Here is a 19,548-nt window from a genome sequence, read left to right as displayed (position 1 = left end):
AGTAAATTTTGGCATGTACTGTACCTGATATATATCCAAAATAATCGATATTGAATCAAATCGAATTGGTAATCGAATCGAAAGCTTGTGAATGAGAATCAAATCGAGAAATTTGTGTCAAAACCCAGCCGTGTTGTCACGTGAAAAGTTATAATAAAATATTTACAAAAATGTGAGGGGTGTACTCACTTCTGTGAGATACTGTATATATACATGCACACACACTACCATTGAAAAGTTTAGCGCCAGTTTAAGAAATCAATACTTTTACTCTGCATGAACGCACTGAATTGACAAAGACCGACATTAATAATGACAGACATTTATAATGTTACAAAATATTTGTATTTCAAATAAATGCTGTTCTTTTGACCTTTCTATTCATCAAAGAATTCTGAAACCATGTATCATGGTTTCCACAAAAATATTGAGCAGTACAATTTATTGAGCAGCAAATCAGCACATTAGAATAATTTCTGAAGGATCATGTGTCACTGAAGACTGGAGGAATGATGCTGAAAATTCAGTGCTGACATCACAAGAAAAAATTCATTTTAAAATATATGAAAACAGTTATTTTAAATTGTACTATTTCAAAATATTACTGTTTACTGTATTTTTTTTTTTTTAAAACAAATGAAGTCCCCAATACATATGAAACCATTAAATCTGAAAAGTATATGTTAACCACATACCTTATTTTACTCATATACTAAAAAAAACTGCCTACTGTACCTTTTTGAACAACATTGCAAACAGAGCTTAAAAGTTCTCCTAAGGCGATAACGATCCAGTTATCTACATCACCGCTCATTTTCACTGGAAAAAAAGTTGCACACTAAACATCTTCTCTAGATACTATAATTATGAGGGGATTGAGGGAATTTTGAAATGTGTCCCTGTATTGTTTATGAGAGCAAATGTAACTGACCCCATTTCTGTGCACGTTTCTGGCATCAACAGCAGCACACAAAGCGAACAGGAGGACCGATAATGAAACACATCTTAAAATAAAGGCCCTTAAAACCTTTGTTTCACTATGTTCAAAGTCACACTTGGTACTGTTTGGTCTCTCTGTGAGAGGTCGAAATGTTTACTGCTCTGCACAAATGGGCACCTGGCTGTGCCAGAACTGCTTCAGAAGAACATCACACAGTCTCATGTTTAATTCATGAATGCAGCAGTTGTGAAGAGCTCAACAATAAAATATTTTTTTTTTCTGCTGGCCTGTAGTTCAGATTTTTACTTGGCATGTCAATAGTGTCACAGAAGAAGAAAAAAATCTTAAACTTAAATCAGCAGAATTAGCAACAGTACATGATTAATACATCAATGAAAACAAAATCTTTAATTAAAAAAAAAAAAAAAAGATTTTTAAAATGATAGACGATCATACAGCATATTACAGGGATGGTTCACCTGAAAATTAAAATCATTTTATGATGATACATTTTATGATGGTCATTTTATAATTTTAATATAATAGAGATACTATTATAGTTTTTATTAATATTTTGAATTGGATTTCTTTTGTTTTTATTTTTATATTTTCCATTTTAATTTTATTTATTTAGTTCTTCATTCATTGTAGTTAGATATTTAATTATTTTAATTTTTGTCATTTGTAGTAATTTTTATTTTTTTATTTTTTATGTCTACATAGTTATACATCAGACAGCTAAATCTTTAATTTAACCACGTCAACTACGAATATAGAGCAATGCATCACTACAGATCACATGGTGACAAATATTAAAATAACCATCCATTACTGCATCTCCAGCATTATTCTTGTGGTGAGGAGCTCTTAGATGCACATCATTCAGATATACAGTAAATGTCAACCCTCTCCTTCACTCGTTGCCATCGTGGCTTTGAGTTGAAAGACGAGAGTGTCTCTCAAAGGAGAGGTGCCACTCTACAGGAACACAAAAAGAAATACAAGTTCTTTGAGGTCTGCTCCAACACCCAGCTGAGGGACACAAACACACAATCTGAAATCTCTGAAGAGGTCGACACGGGAAAGGTTCTCCTCAGAGCCGAGAGAGAGGTGGCTTTGCAATCTGTGAGAGAGTGCACTCAGAAAAGGTCAGTGTGTTTCACTGCATCAATGTAAGTGAGTTAGAAGTGAGAGGAAGAGAGGAAATGATGGGTGGGGTGATGACACTATGTGGAATTTTATTCTATGGCAAAAGAAAAATGTACTGCATGTACAGACAAAAATTAAATGTAGAATGAGAAGACCTATTTTGAGTTCAAATAAAAAGCCATGAGTTGATTGATTGGCTGTTGTTGCTGTTGATAATTATAATAATAACAATAATAAATGCAGAGTAAAATGCATTGAATTAAAGTTTTTGCCAAATGTATAAATGTAAATGGTAATGAACTTTTACCCTGGGTAATTTAAGTGTCAAGTTGATTTGCAACCATTTATAATCTTTGTTTTAGCAGAAATGATAAACCTACTATAAATGAAAGACACATGATCATAGAAATCATAATTTAAAGGGACAGCTCACCCAAAAATGAAAATTACCCCATAATTTACTCACCCTAAAGCTATCCTAGGTATGTATATGTATATATATATATATATATATATATATATGACTTTCTTCTTTCAGATGAATTCAATCAGAGTTATATTAAAAATTGCCCTGGCTCTTCCAAGCTTTATAATGGCAGTGAATGGTCATTGAGATTATGAAGCAAAATACAGTGCATCCATCCATCATAAAAAGTGCTTCACGCGGCTCCGGGGGGTGAATAAAGGCCTTCCGAAGTGAATCGATGCATTTGTGTAAGAATAATATCCAGATTTAAAACTTTATAAACTGTTATCTCTAGCTTCCGCTCTCATACGCACATTCACAAGAGAGTGGCGTTTCAGCAGATGACGTTATTTTCTTTATTCAACACAGAATTTATTAGACAAAAATTTTTAGGCTACAATGAGCATGATATTGATTTTTTCCAGGAGCTGCATTTAAAATATTTAGATACATTTCAATATTTAGACATATTTACAGACCATGTATTGCAGCTCAGAAGTAGCATGAATGCATTTACAATTACAATTACAATTGCGTAAATAATGCCAAAAGTTTTATGGGTTTTAAATGGGTATTAGAAGGGATAGTTCACCTAAAAATGAAAATTCTGTCATTATTTTCTCAAGTCATTTTTTACCCTCATGTCATTTCAGACCTGTTTCAGAACTTTCTTTCTTCTAAAGAACACAAAAGAAGATAATTTGAGAACTGTCTCAGTATTTTTTAAAGTCAATGGTAACCAAAACAGTTTGAAACGACATGAGGGTGAATAAATCATGACATAATTTTCATTTTTTAATGGAAACTAGACACAATAACTATTTAAACATTACTTAAATAATAATTTATGTAATTATGTAAAATAGTTCATTTTGGACCCTGTTTGCAGGTTTCTCAAAATAAATCACGTGATCAACTTTCCTACTATTATTTTATGTATTAAAGACTCCTGCATTTCAAAAGATATGATTTTTACTAACTATTTATAATCAGGTGTAATTAGGCTTTCATTCTGTCTTGTATGGATAGGTACAGTATACTTAATCAACATACTAAATGAATAGAGTGACATGACCTGATTAGCACAGCTGCACCTATAATAAACGCCATTATTTGAGGACTTTATTTCTTGCGATTAAATACTGAGATTTCTGGCAGCTGCGCTTAAAGTAAGCCATCATAATATTACTAACTTTGCTTTCAGCCACTTCACTTTTAGGTGACTGATCCCTTGATTACCTGTCAAAGATACAGTCAATGCTAGATTGTGCCAAGCCATCAAGTGCAGGGAAGTTACTCGCAGCACGAGACGCCAGAAGAGAAAAATCAATATTGTGCTTCTGCACTCGCACTCTCTTACAGCACAGCTTATTTCAAGATGCATTACATCTCAAAATAACAGCACAGATCCTGAGCCTCTTATGGGAACTTCGGTTGCATTAGGTCAGTAGGAATTTAAACATTGATCTGAATGCAAATAAATCTTTAAATCACGTCAGATCAAGGTTTTTTTTTTCCTTCTCAGGCAGAGCTGACTCATCATGTAGACAATATAGGTGATTGCTCAGGGCACCAACATGCTGGTGGTTAATAATAAATGGGGTTTTATATGATTTACCTCAAATTAGGTTTTATAATGGAATACATTCATTAAATGGAACGAATTTAGTTTTATCAGACTGTGCTACACTCTTCAAACTGAAGTTTGGAAACCAAAAATCTAAACATGTATGTCAAATGCTACTTCCTGATTATACCTGTTACTGGTTAAGAGCAATCATAATAGTTCATCCATGGTCTGGAAAAAAATGACAGCTAAATAATGATGTTGCGAAATATATCTGACAAATTATAGACAACATCTGGACTTTGAAGCCCCGTCCAGCCTATTGTATTTCTATGGCCTTACCACATGGGTGGGCTTCAGAGTGGCACCATCAAAGCGCATCAGTGTAGAGCTGTCTTCCGGAAACATGTCACAGTCCTCCATTTCCTGGGCATTGCAAGGGGGCTTGTCCTTCTCTGGGTTTGGATTCTTTGAAGTCAAATAAGAAACAAATACTAACAATTCAGAAACTTTTCCCAGTGCCTATTTTTAAAATATCTTTTATGCATAAAAAAATATTGTTTTCCTAAAAGTTAAATTAAAAACTATGAAAATTCATCATAAAAAATATGAATGATCACTTTTAAAACTATGATAATCTAAACAGAAAGTGAAATAAATTATTTATTGTGAAAATTATTTAAATTCTCCAAAAATTAAGACCCACAGTCCCTCAGCTAAAAAATAAAGTGGTGTTTTTTCCCCCCTAAAAGTGAAAGAAACTGACCAGGTCTTCAGCAGTGAGATACGAGAGTCTCTGTTGAAGCTGTGATTTTTGTTCGTCACTCATTAGATATTCTCCTCTCCGGTCCCCCAGAACCACCTCGGACCACAGTGGGCCTTCACTTCGCTTCTGTAGACTGATCTCCAAACTACACAAATAGAAACTAAATAAAAATCTCAAAAACCTGATCAAACACAATTTTTATAGTGTATCACAAGTGAGTCATTTAAACTTCCTCAGTACTTCTGGATGAAGTTCAAATGTTTTCCCATCACACAGATGACTGAATAAAAGCACATTTTTGTTGTTAACAGTTCTGTTATAAATAAAGGACTTTTGTCTTTTGTTCTTCCCTTTGAACTATGTGTACAAGTACTATTAAGGATGGAACATTTCCAATCTATTCAATTGCAAATGATAAAAACAATTCCTTTTATATATTCCATTATATTGTATATGCCTCATAATGAGGACCGCTTTGGGTTCCCATACAAATGCAAATGACAGTTACATTGACTGCAAAAACAACAGACAGAAAACATAAACATTCAAATCAGAAATCGGACAGCATCCGGCTCACACACTCCAGAGCACAAGAGGGGCCATCAAGGCCTCTTATTAAAATCAAGGATCTGGAAACACAGACGAGAGGACAGAGAACAATGTGGAAGGAGGGGTTGTTTGTGTCTCAGGAGGTGGTGAGTGAACGAGACGTGAGGTGATGTTTATTAGACAGAGGAATGGACAGCGGATGAAGCGAAGGACGTGGATATTCAAATCAGATGGACAACTAAAGCTCTATTCATGTTTCTGAGAAATGACCACTTCGCAAAACCGCTTGCATCTCGACACGTGCGATGAATGTGTACGGAGGCACAGTGGCAACTCACACCTCTCCTAAACACACAACACTGTGGGCGGTTGTTCTCCATATGCGTTGCTTTGGCTCAGCGTTTGCCAAAACCCTCTTGTGCGTATACACATTATATTTAGTCTTTGCCAAGACATAATGTGGAACATCAACAGTTCCTAAGCTTTATTAACATTTAGAAAACTGTTGAACGCAAGAAAATTCTGTCATCATTTATTCACCTTCATCTTGTTCCAAACCTGTATGACTTTTTCTTCAGTGGAACACAATATAATATGTTTAGCAGAATTTACAGTCTGCTCTTTTCCATACAGTGACCAAAACTGTCCAGCTCCAAATAAACTGGTCCATATGACATTAAGGGTGCTCCGATCAGGATTTTTGGAGCCGATTATTGATTGTTGATCACAGGAAGCAGTATCTGCCGATACGATCACAGATACCGATCTTTTTGAAGCCTTCTTTTTATCATGTAGAATTACTGATAGTGAAGCTCCAATCAGGATTTTTACAGACATTCATTCAGGGCCTGAATTTCATTTTTGAAAACACTGTGGGCGGTTGTTCTCCATATGCGTTGCTTTGGCTTATGTTGTTTACGGAGGAAGATTTCCTGAACCTGGTAAGGGGCGTAACATTTCCGTCACACGCTTGAGTTATTCAGCCAATGACAACGCACTAGATAGCTGGCCAATCAGAGCACACCACGGGGCATACAGGAGCAACAATAATGTACAGTTTGTGGAAAATGTATTTTTTTAACCTTAAACCGCGTAAATACATTGCATTACACCAAATACACAAAATAATGTTCTTTTTAGCAACATCATAAGACCCCTTTAATAAAATGTGGCCACAATTTAATTAAAACAAGGAAACTAAATAATAAAATGTAGCCATTATTTAGAGTAAAACGAGGGAACACATCAATAAAAAATGGCCACAAAATAATAAACTGTGTGAAGGAATTCTTAATTCTTGGCCACAATATCTAGGTTTTTCTTTTCATGCATGTCATATGGTGCTCCTCACCAATTTCCAACATCAGTGGAGATGAGATTTGAGAACTACAGTGTAATAAATTAAATAATAACTAATAAATAAATAAGTAATATATAAATAATAAGTTACTTTGATCTAAAACTATTCCTGTCTGTTCCTCATAAAATATTTGTATGGCTTTAAAAGTCTTGTAATTTAGCGCATGAGATTTTAGGGCTTTGTTTTGTTTTTTTTTATTTTAGGGTACCTTTTTGGACTTTTAGACATTATAAATGACCCTTTTCCAAACCTAGGCATTGTGCAAAACATCTTTTTGTGTTCTACAAACAAAGTCATACAGGTTTGGAACAATATTAGTAAATTACGATGGAATTTTAAAATAACCCCGTAAACACGAGTTGTTGCTCCATGGTGATAAATCCTATTCTAATTTAAATTCTATTCTATCCTAATTCTAACTTCCACCAATATATTTTCACCTCTTATCATCTTTAATGGTCCAAGTGCTGGCCTCAGGATCTACAGGAGCGAACAGTTGCCCGTTCAGCAGTGGTGCATGATCTCCTACTCCAACACGTAGGCAGTCCACGGTGAGCTTGAAGCGGATGTCATCTTTAGTGGTGCCTTCAGGTAAACGCACACACACGGTCACATCCTCTTCTGTTTGCTGCCAGAAGTAGATGGGATCTGTGATCAGAACAATGGAAGAAGTGACACCGGATTCAAAGTAGACATTTACGTATGAATTTCACATGATTTGTTTGCTTAAATTAATAAAAGGGTAAGAAACACTACAGGTAAAGATTTTCTGAGTATATCCTGAGCAACCCTCTAAGCAATAAAACAGCAACTGTAAAAATAAAACGACTAGGCTGTATTTTGTAATGCAGCCCTATGTTCAATTCCATTGTCAATTCCTTCCGTAACATCATTCAACCATCACTGAACTGTGTGTAATAGAAAGTATGATGAGTTCTGATAATTCTAGGTGACATTCCTGAAAAATAGGACAAATTAAACCTGTGTGTGCACAACAACCTGTATAATTGTGTGGCTTTATTTAGCAATGGAAGGCCAAACTCTGTGTACCTATATAAGCCATTAGTGGAGTGAGAACATTAGTGGAGAAATAAGCCCTTTCTATGTGCTGTTGAGTTCCAATGGTGTAGTGATTGTATACTATAGCAACAAACTGGTAACTGAATGGTTATAGGTTCAAACCCCCCAACATGGACTTTACCAATTACTATCATGTGCTTGAGCAAGGCAATAAACCTCAGGTTGCTCCAGGGGGACTGTAGTTAGTGCATCAAAAGTCACTTCAGGTAAAAGTATCAGCTAAATGATAAATTAGTAATTAGGCATGCTTGAAGATACACCAAGCAAACACACCTGTGGGTAAGGTAGATTTGTTTGGTTACAGCACCTCTGGTGGTGGTTTTAGGAATGAAATTACATTTATTTACACTTATTTATAAGGTTTTAACCAGTAGGTAGGGCTGCCAGCAAATTTAAGAGGTATTCTTAGGGCAATGTGGCAAACCTTTGTGTCGATAAACACTACAGTTCAAAAGTTTGGAGTCAGTAAGATTCTGTTGGAAAGAAATTAATACTTTTATTCAACAAGGATTAATTAAATTGATCAAAAGTGCCAGTAAAAACAATTATAATGCTACAAGAGATTTATATTTAAAATAAATGCTGTTCTTTTGAACTTTTTATTCATCAAAATATCCTGAAAAAATTGTATCACAGTTTAAAAAATATTAAGCAGCACAACTGTTTTCAACACTGATAACGAATGTTTCTTAAGCACCAAATCAGCTTATTAGAATGATTTCTGAAGAATCATGTGACACTGAAGACTGGAGTCATGACTGCTGAAAATTCAGCTTTGCATCACAGGAATAATCTACATGTTAAAAATGTATTAAAATAGAAAACAGTTATTTTGAATTATAACAATATTTCACAATATTAATATTTTACTGTATTTTTGAACAAATAAATTCAGCCTTGGTGAGAATAAGAGACTTCTTTGAAAAACTTTTTTTTTTCAATCCTATGCATCTTTAAATTTATGCATCTCCATAAATCTGTATTTACCCTAATAAACAACCTCACAGATGTTACGAAGTAAAAGGTGAATTCTTAACCTTCAACAGCATCTTAGGGTGCTTTCACACCTGGCCTGTTGTTTCAGAACCTGGCACGTTTCCCCCCTTAGCTCGGTTCATTTGGGCATATGTGAACACGGCAATCGCGCTCGGATCCGCACCAAAACAATCGGTTCGAGATCGCCTGAATGAGGTGGTCTCGGCTCGGTTGAAAACAAACTGTGGAGCGGTTCGGTTGTAGTGAGAAAGCAATCCTATCCAACGGACCAACAAACCAGTTGTGGCATTTTAGTGTAAAAAATGCATCTTATTCACCAATCACTGCAATAGTTAGCACTATTTAAATGTTATTCTTTTCAGTTCAAACATGTGGTTTAGTCAGTGATTAGAGTGCAGCATTTAATATAATTTTAATAATAAAATTACATTATCTGGATGACAGTGTGATCAATAGAAAATGTAGTCGAGCGCACTTAGCATTTTAAAGAGCTGATTCAGGTGTCTGGTTCACAGTGATGGATTGATGCTGTAGCCTACGGTCTCAGTAAAGTTTGCCAGATCACGTTAGTCTACAGCATCTTAGGGTGGCTTCACACCTGGCCTGTTGTTTTAGAACCTAGCACGTTTCCCCCCATAGCTCGGTTCATTTGGGCATATGTGAACACGGCAATCGCGCTCGGATCCGCACCAAAACAATCGGTCCGAGATCGCCTGAACGAGGTGGTCAGGCTATATCACAATTTATGATGGGTAATTACGTAAGCTCCGTGAAAAGCATTAGCTTTGTTGTTTTGCTAATACCTCAAAATGAACCTGTGAATGTCTGTGGGTGAGCATGTCTTTGCCATTCAAAAATCAAAGCACACTTTTTTATTTTATAATGCCGTCTTATTGCTCTTTTTTGTAGTAGGTGCATTTTAAAAATGTTTTCCCGATCAATCCTGGACTCCTGCTCAAAATGATAAATTATTATGACTCTCAGATGATCCACGTCTACCTATAGGGATACGACGCCTATCACAGCATCCTTATATAAGGTATTTTAAGCAGCTTTCGTGTCGCTCAATAGCTAATTACCCTCCTCCATCCCCAGCTCCTCCTCTCGTCCAGTCAGGATTCTGCCTTCTGATTTCCCCTTTGAATCAGACTAATTTTTAAAATGTGTACATCAAATTATTGAACATTAATGATATCTGCAATACATTTATGTTGGTTCTGTTTACCCAAGGGGGGGGCTTACTGCTGCTCTCCCTTCTCTTATCCATGCTACGCTGCATGGATGCACAGGGAGTTCTTGCCGAGAACAGAACCATACTGCCAATCCAAACTGTATGCTAATTGTCAATCAACTTTGACAACAGTGGTCCTGACAGAACTACAAATAATTAACAAGTGCTAATATAAAACATTACAAGCAAGCTCAAATTCATTCTTACTGAATTCCACACAAAAGTTTCTGGCAGTTGATCTCTTATCCAGAAACTAAGGTAAAAAGAGAGGCGGATGAGGAAATAAAGGAGCTGAGACAACCAGAGAGGTCGAAGTCTCACCCACTCAGTCCTAGCTGTGCTGGCAAAACCTTATTAGTGAAATTGGAACAATTTTCTCAAGCCATAAAGCTGCTTTAGAGTGCAATGAGGAGTGAGAGCAGTACACTCATTATCTTCTTTTGTTGCAGGTCTAGTCAACTTGCGGCCCAACAGGAATCTTGCTGAGCAAAACAGGATAATGAAGAGAAGGGCAATGATGTTCTGTGACACTGCTAAATCACTCTGACTGTGTATATATATCATGGAAAACAGGATTTTGCTCTTTAGAGATAAAAGAATTTGATATACTATGTAGACACGATGCAAAACTTCCTCCCAAGTCCACCCAGACCATTCATGGACATTAAACAGCAAAAATGTTTAGAAATGTTCATAGTCGTGACATTACAGCCAAAAGCACATGAGCACATGTACGCCTACATTTACAGTAGCAAAAGCAGACTTTTAATTTCTCAAGGAATAGAAATTGTGAAAATTATCATTTAAATTTAATTACAATAGTTTGGGGTGTAAAAAAAATGACTAAAATTATTAAGTTAGCATAAATATAAAATAATATAACTGTTTAAAATGCAATTTGTTTATAGGATGACATCACAACCACGAGTAAATTAAAACACGTTTGCCCATGTTTTCGCCACATGACCAGTGAAGAGGTTATTTAATCACAATAAAGGTCATGTACAAAATAAAAGTCTTACATGTTTAATTCTAAGAAGTAAAGAGAGGGTAAAAATGGTCATATAAACTAAATCAAGTCCATTTTGGGTAAAAAAAATTATAATAAAGAACTTCAGGAAAAAAACAATGCTACAAAAATTTTAAATATGACCAAATTACAGGAATAATTCACTCTAAAAATAATTGGTCACAGAAAACTAAATCATGACCATTTTGGGTGCAAAAAATTCATAACAAAAAGAATTTCAGAAAAAAAAAACAATGTTACAAAATTTTCAAATATAGCCAATTTACAGGAATAATTCACTCACAAATTAAATGGTCAAAGAAAACTAAAACATGACCATTTTGGGAAAAAAAAATGAATACGATTATTAAAAGAACTTTACAAAATTGCAAAATATGGCCAATTTACAGGAATAATTCAGTCAAAAATTAAATACTCATAGAAAACTACAAAAAAAAAACTTCAGGAAAAAAACAATACACTACAGTGAAAATATGGACAATTTCTGTCATCATTTACGACATTCCAAGTTTTTTTTTTTTTTTTTGTAATCCAAGCTGATCTTTTCTACACACACAACAAAGAAGATTGTCACTGTTTTCATTTGTGTTCCATTTATGTTCATTTGTATAAAAAGTTATACAGGTTTGAAATAACATGACAATGAATAAATGATGACAATTTTTATTTTTGGATGAACTATCCTTTTGTTTTATGTTGGATGTTTACTGCTCTGGAGTAAAGTGTTTCAAGCAGTGTGTGTGTGTGTGTGTGAATTACATAATTATTGATATAAAATCATATTGATTCTGTATCATCCAGAAAGACTTGTAATTCACGCTTCATTGATTTCCCCATCCCTCTCATAACAGTATTCACCGTATAAGCTTTGGTTTGTTCATGTACCCTTAAATCAACACACCATCAACAGAATATTAATGTCTGGCGTGCGTGTGACCATTAATAGTCTTTTGTGGCTAAGGAAGGTCGATCTCTCTTTCTGAAACAAGCTAATGCACCACCATTTTATCCGCCTACCAGTGGAGTCTCTCAGAACTCTCAGCCTCTTAAAATGGGAGAGAGAAAGAGGAAGAGGATGAGCTGAGATCACTCCTTTATTTCACTGAAAAAAAGCTCAAAGGGTGTACAGGAAACAAATGGCCTTTTAAAAGCTCCCTTTCTCGGTTTTCAGATGACTAATACAGGCGTTAGAAAAAAAACAGGAAATGAGAGAAAGAGGATAAGATGTAAGTTTAAGTGTAAATAATTTCCTGTCGATATGTTTGGAATTTTGGTTTCATAAGCTTATCGTTTGGTGATTTCGATCACTGACTGTTTTAGCTTTGCTAGAAAGGAAAAAGCAAACACTTCACTTCAAAATACTCATTTAAATGAGGAAATAAATATTTGACTGAAAGGGACTCTTACGTCCAAGTATGAGAGCCACTAATGAGGCAATATTTGCAATTAGCACTCCCTGACATAAAGAAAATGTCAAACACTAATGAAAATGATGCACTGATTAATTCAATATGCCAGACCAATTCCATCACGGACATAAACCGCTTTTAATGACAGGATCCAATATATATATGATAGCAAGAAAAGCATGCTATTAATGAAGCTTCATTTCGTCACATAGAAACGCAACTTGATGTATTTTGTACCAATGTATCATTCAGCTGACCCATATTTACATAAAACTAACCAGCCTAATTTACATAAACTTCCTTGCCAAAAATAAAAAATGAATCCAAATGATGACCGCTGCCGTGCAGAAGCACATGGTCATCTCCAGTCCTCATCAGTCTATTTGAATGATTCTTTCTGATGTTTCTATGGATACAGAAGCCTCTGAATCATTCTACGGAAGTGCGCTTCCTCAAGACTGCAGCACTTGAGAGTTTCTAGGTTGATTGGTGACTACTTCAAATGTCTTTTCATGCAGGCTTTCAGAATTCTGTCGAAGTGCAACCTAGAGTGAAATTTTACTTTCAGGAAGTTCAGATGAATGTTAGGGACTATTTCAAATCACCCAACAAAAAGCCAATATTTTGGGCATGGTTTTGTCTAGCCGAATGAAATATGTTTACAACATGACCTTCTGTTTGTCTGGCCGTTGGTTCTCACCATAGACCGTATAAAAACATGGACGTAGTGTCCGTGACGTCACCCATAGATTTCCGAAGAGCGTTTTTGAAGCTCAAAGTGGGCGGAGCGGGCCGTCGCCATCTTGGCAGCATGTCACCATGCGTCACTCCCGGATAATCGAAAATGGGCAAAGAGGCGGGAGCAGGTTGCTGAAACCACGCCCACCTAGCTCGACGGTGGTGACAGCAGCGGCAATCCACCTGTTACTCAAGTGGCCACGCCCTTAATTATGCAAAATTTAAGGCTTAATATCATTTAAATGGATGACTTATAAAAAAATTCACCCCCCTCACAGTTGTCATGAAGGGCAAAATTACCGATATAGACCAAAATAATTTTTTGAACCAGGCTGTAAACATGTTTTTTTCTGCTGTAAAGTTGGGCATTTTAACATGGGGAGTCTATGGGATTGACTCCCTTTTGCAGCCAGCCTCTAGCGGCCAGTTGATGAATTACAGTTTAAGTCACTTGTTGGCTTCACAAGAGAGAGCGGGAGGTTGCCGCTTGGTTCTCACCTGAGTTCTCCACCTCCATATCCTCAGCAGGTGGTTCTTCAAGTGGAAGTCCGTCCACCTCAGTAAAAGCGAAGGGTTTTTCTGAGGCTACTATGATTCCTTTACCCCGAGGCTCCACGGCAGTGTAGTGTGGGACAGACTTGCCCTTCATCATCCTCCTCTTCCTCACACCATACTTCCTCTCCTCATCTGTGACAAAGAAAGCACTTTACTAGCTGTGTTTTTTCCACATTCTCAATTTTTTCCTTTTTCCTTATTTTTCCTGCACCCCAACATCTAAAACCAAAATGACATCTTTAATAACTTAAAATACTAATTTATACACCAACTATATAGTTGAGTAAATACATAAACTGTCATTATGTGTACACGATAATGCTGTTATTATACACTAATGTTCAAAGGCTTAAGGTCAGTAAGATTGTTTTTGTTGTTTTATTTGTTAAAAATATTGATAATTATAATAAATGTTTTTGAGCACCAAATATTAGAGTATTAGAATGATTTCTGAAGGATCATGTGACACTGAAGACTGGAGTAATGTCCAATGAAAATTCAGCTTTGCCATCACAGGAATAAATTATTATATTTTAACATTACATTTAACATATAAATTATTATTACTGTTTTACTGTATTTTTGATTAAATAGATGCAGCCTTGGTGAGCAATGCATTAAAGAATTACCGATCCCATACTTTTGAGTGATAGTGCATATTTCCCTATATAAAGTGATTTCCAAAATCCTTTCCTTAATAATGCTTTAAATAAAATTTTCACTCCAACTGTTGATAACATATTAATGTATAATTTTATTATATAACATATAACTTTCCATCTTTATTTAAAGCGTCTGCTAAATGACTAAATGTAAATGTAAATGTAAATAACTTTTACAGCAATATATTATCAACAATTTGAGTGAAAATTTGAATTGAAAAATTCAAACAAGTGAACTCTACTTCTTAAGATAAGTCAACTACTTTGGTTTACTTATGCAGACAAATGACTGAGAAACATCAGCACTGCAGCAACTGACAAAAAAAAAATCCTTTGCAGTTCAGGGTTAAATGTAAAAAAAGAACTAAAGTCATTGAACAGCAGGGAGTCATTTGACCCTCTAACTCTAGCACTTTCTATTCTATTTTAATTCTACTTTAACTATTTATCTTGTTTTTTTTATTTAAAAAAAACACTAGCTTTATATTTTTTTCTATTCTATCTACTTGTTTGTCCACAGTGATCCACTCCAGTGAGATTGAGAAACCGCTGCCTTTGGTATCAGATGGATCTTTCTGGACTCTCAGAAGCAGCACTTCAATGGTATAAACATGAGAGAGCACGTGAGCCAGGCTGTGAACGATGATGAACGGCTCTCCTAGACGCTCGCTGAACATCGGCTGGGAGTGAAATAAAACAGTATCATAATCTCATATGCATAAACTGAGAAATACAACGTGTCTCTGTCTTCCAAAATGCCATGGGAAAACAGCAGATGAATTAAGCAGTCTCAATCAATCTATCAATCTCAAACCAACAATTATAGACTACTAATTTGATTAGTAGGAAATGTTCAGACAAAAAGCTGGTTGATTTTCCCCCTACCTCCCATTTAATATGTGAACTCTCTCCCCTCTTGCTGGTGCGCAAAAGAGTCAACTTTCCAGTTCCGTCGGAGAGCGTGGCCCAAGTCGCGGAGGTCAGGCTCAGAGAAGCACACAACTGCTCCCCCTCACAAGAGCTTGGGTCCGATTCAAAACGGAACATCTCACAAGGTTTGCCCAAGGCTGTGTCCTGGAAAAACATCAGATGGAGACCTGTCAATCATTCAGTCTCTGAAAAACAACCCTCGACCATCTCTACACCATCACAAAACAGAAGACTTATAAAGGGGACATTTTCTTGTAGACATGATAAAATTTTGCATGTATTTTGGAGGCTCATAGTGGTGCAAAGCGCAAAAGGAAATACATGCAGTTATAATAGGGAACATTCACGGATCGATCCATAAAGGGTATGAATAACAACTTTCTGAATACCAGTTCAGATGAAGTTCAGATAATTAAACTAGCAAGTCAATGAATGAAGCAACAAATCCAAAGTTAAAATCAACTCGAATCCTGTGAAATAACTTCTTTTGTGTACCTATATCTCACGACTACTATGTTCTTTTCAAGGGCTTCGAGTCAACGTCTTGCTAAAGATCTTTAAAACAACATCTGTGAAACAAATAAGATCAGCCAATGAGACAATTTAGAAATAAAACTAAGTAAGTGCCACATATCCAAGTCTGCGTGATCCTGAACTTCAAAGCCAGCAATTTGAAAAGGATTACAATGAATGTAATAATCACCAATTACACCCTTCATAAGGTAGCAATTTTTCCAAAGGACTGGACAGCAATTGGCCTTCGGTTGCCATGGAGCTTGATGCACACATTAACAGAGATCAGTCTCAGTTTTCACTTCTTTCCCAGAAATAAAATGCCCCCTGTCTAGTACCTTTGAGAGAATACAAACAGTCCCCAAGGAGAGATAATTACAGTATGTTAACTGTAATTATAACGCAACTTTTCACATTTCATAACGAGTAATTTCTTAACCCAGCATGTCAGTTCCGAGAATGACAAAAAATTACAATCAAATCATCAGCATAAAATTTAAACTAGCTCAGAACAAAACATCCTGTAGAGAAACTACATTTCATCTTATTATGCATCTGTTTGATTCCTTTCAGAATATACGGTAATGCATCTTAAATCATCCTCCTCAAAAAGAATTCATATAAAACAACTTGATAGAAATTAAGAATTTTGATAATAAAAATTATCATTTTGCTTTGCACAGACTAAAGCTGATATTAAAATACTATGAATGTCTAAATAAATTAAAATGTAAACACTAAAACAATTATATATATATATATATATATATATTAGGAATCACATTAGTCATTAGATTATTTTTAGGTAAAGGCAATCTAAAATATTATTCTTATTAAATTTTATTCTAATTATTTTAAATTTGTATAATTTTTCTCAAGATGTCTTTCACTATTGAAGATAAAAATGGTTGCTTGCTTCACTATTCAAATTTGGCCTGTTATGCAAAAGAAAGTGTACGCACATGTACAACAGTACATTACCACCCAATGCCAAAAATAAAATAAATCATTATTATTAGCAAATAACTAATATGGAAATACTGTGCATTAAGGCTGTACAGTGTGAGCAATTTGTAAATTGCTTTCTATTATCATATCATGACGTGGTTTTAATAAAACAAATAACTAAAATAATAATCAAGATAATAAGCAAATAAATATTTTATTTAAAACATTTTTATTTTATATAAGACAACTTCTACCCTGATACTATAAACCATTAATGCCCTCTGCTGGTAGAGAAAAACTAGAAATACTCTAAAACTGTATATCCTGGTCCAAAACTTTCATGCAGGACAGTGGTTCTCAACCTTTTTGACTCGTAGGATCCTCCCATTGCCAAACAAAACATTCAACATCCCCCCATAATGGCTAAAATATGTCCTTTTGTACTTCTGCTATAATTATGACAGTGTTGCTTGATTTTAAACTATTTCAAATAACAGGAACTGGGAGTGTTGATATATTAAACGAACGAAACGTGATTCATTTTTTTTTTATCTTTAGGATTCAAAATGCTGATGTTTTTCATTAAAAATAATAGTTGTTAAGGAGAAAAAATAAATATAATTTCAGTTTACATTTTGACAATTAATATACAATTATATAATATAATTTAAATCATCCAGTGCCCCTTTGAGGCACCCAAGCCCCCTGTTTTTTTCTCTGATCTTTTTATTAAATTTAGTAAGAAGAATGCATATGCATTCATGACCCAGACATATGGAAGAAAAATAGAAAAAATATGCTCTAGGGTGGAAATATTAGTTCATCCAAATATGTGGCCCTTATAATAACCCATAATTTCAGAAATTACATTAATAGACTCACCAATGTGACTGTTAGATTGAGAACTCGGTCCTTGCTGTCCACAAAGTAGACACTGTCTTCATACCAGGGGTCGATGTGGAGGTAGTTGTACATACCAAATGCTCTCACATGATCCAGGGTGTACTGACTGTCTTTCAGTTTAACCTCAGCCACAGCTGAAAGAAGACACACATTACTGGAGGGGCAAATAACAGCAGACTTGGAGAAGGCATCACAAACCACGGATTAGATTATGTCCTGTGCCCAAAAGACAGCTTTGGGCTAACTTTAAGATTATAATTAAGATGCACACATCTGGTTTATGAAGAGCAACCAACGCACATGTTGCAGAGCTGCATCTTTAGGACTGTAGGACTGTTATATTGACAATGAAGTTCACAGTGTAGGTCATAACAGTTGTTTGGTTTTGAACAAGATTATTTATGAGTTTGTCACGCTGAGGATTAAATAAACGCGTATATAATTAATAAAATCAGACAATACCTGGTCAAAAAAAGCTCTTTTCTCACCTGCGTCAAGTTCTACATTGTAAGTAGGAATAGAGTCCAGTGAAAGCCTGTAACTTTCAAAACCGGGATCCAGCATCTCTCTGTTTACCTTCAACGAGCAATTCGGTAAAGCCATATTTAATTAAAATTATATTCCAAAGAAACAGTATATTCAGTTCAAGGAATCTAATAAAAACCGATATTTAACGTTTATAGTAACAGGAAATAAGCTTTAACTAATGCACGCGTTTCCTACGTGTCGACCCGGACTAGTTTTCAGCCGGACCGACCGCACGTGATTCTGGGAAATCGAGTCTCTGCGGGTTCCGGTTTTTTTACGTAAAAATAATAAATTATAATTCATTGTTAATGAACTGTATTTGTACACATTTTATCTTTCATTTGTATACGTCTAAAAAAAAAGATGTAACCGCGAACATTTGCGATTTTTTTTTAAATGTTAGCCTAGTCAATCGGTACAAAATATAATAGGCTATAATTTATCCAGAGGTGTTTAGTAGCCTACCCGAAAACTATACTTGAGTAAAAGTACAGATACCTTACAGTGAAAATTACTCCACTACAAGTTACATGTCATCAATTTCAAAACAACTTGAGTAAAAGTCTTAGAGTAGGTCTGATTTTAACAGTAGTAGGCCTACTACTTAAGTAGCCTGTTTTACTGAATATAGGTTCAAAGATGCACTAGTCAAAGAGACATGCCAGTGAAAAACAAGAAAGTGTTGATTTGTTAGGAGAGAAATCACGTTTATTTTCTATTACCAAAATAGAACTGAACACCTCAAAACAACAACAACAACAAAATCCTTCAAAAAGGTATCTTCAGTATAACAGATAATTAAAATAATGTTGTCATTTTTTTTTTAAAATTGATTAATTAATTAATTTATTTATGTTTGCTTCATTTGTTTATTGAACTTTTACAATAATAACGCGACAAAATACAAGAGAATATTGGAAAAAAATAATGTTAAGTAAAATTGAAAAGTCAATTCTTGCTCTTGATGACCTGGTTTCGGCCTCATTGCCATTGCTAGAGAACGCACATTCACATAAAGTAGCCTTGTTGACAAGTTTGGGTGAGTAAAGACAAAATGCACAAGATATAGTACTTTCAGTGCCCTGTAGTTGGTTATATTTTGTAGCAGAAATAAACTGCTGCAGAAAAAGCTAGGTGCCAAGTGTAATGTGTAATTGCAACACTCATTACAAATGTAGTGGAGTACAGATACTTATTCAAAAATGTTCATGCTGGATAAGAGTGAAGC

At 35.1% G+C, this 19,548-nt stretch overlaps 1 pseudogene; it reads right to left on the bottom strand.

Annotated features, from left to right (window-relative positions):
- LOC107656636 (nudC domain-containing protein 1-like) overlaps positions 1-18,548 on the bottom strand; it is a 24,572-nt pseudogene extending 6,024 nt beyond the window's left edge.
- Positions 18,549-19,548: the final 1,000 nt, after the last annotated feature.

Source organism: Sinocyclocheilus anshuiensis, unplaced genomic scaffold, assembly GCF_001515605.1.
Source record: "Sinocyclocheilus anshuiensis isolate Anshui unplaced genomic scaffold, SAMN03320099.WGS_v1.1 scaffold1393, whole genome shotgun sequence".
Lineage (NCBI taxonomy): Eukaryota > Metazoa > Chordata > Actinopteri > Cypriniformes > Cyprinidae > Sinocyclocheilus > Sinocyclocheilus anshuiensis.
This window is presented reverse-complemented; position numbering and strand designations above follow the sequence as displayed.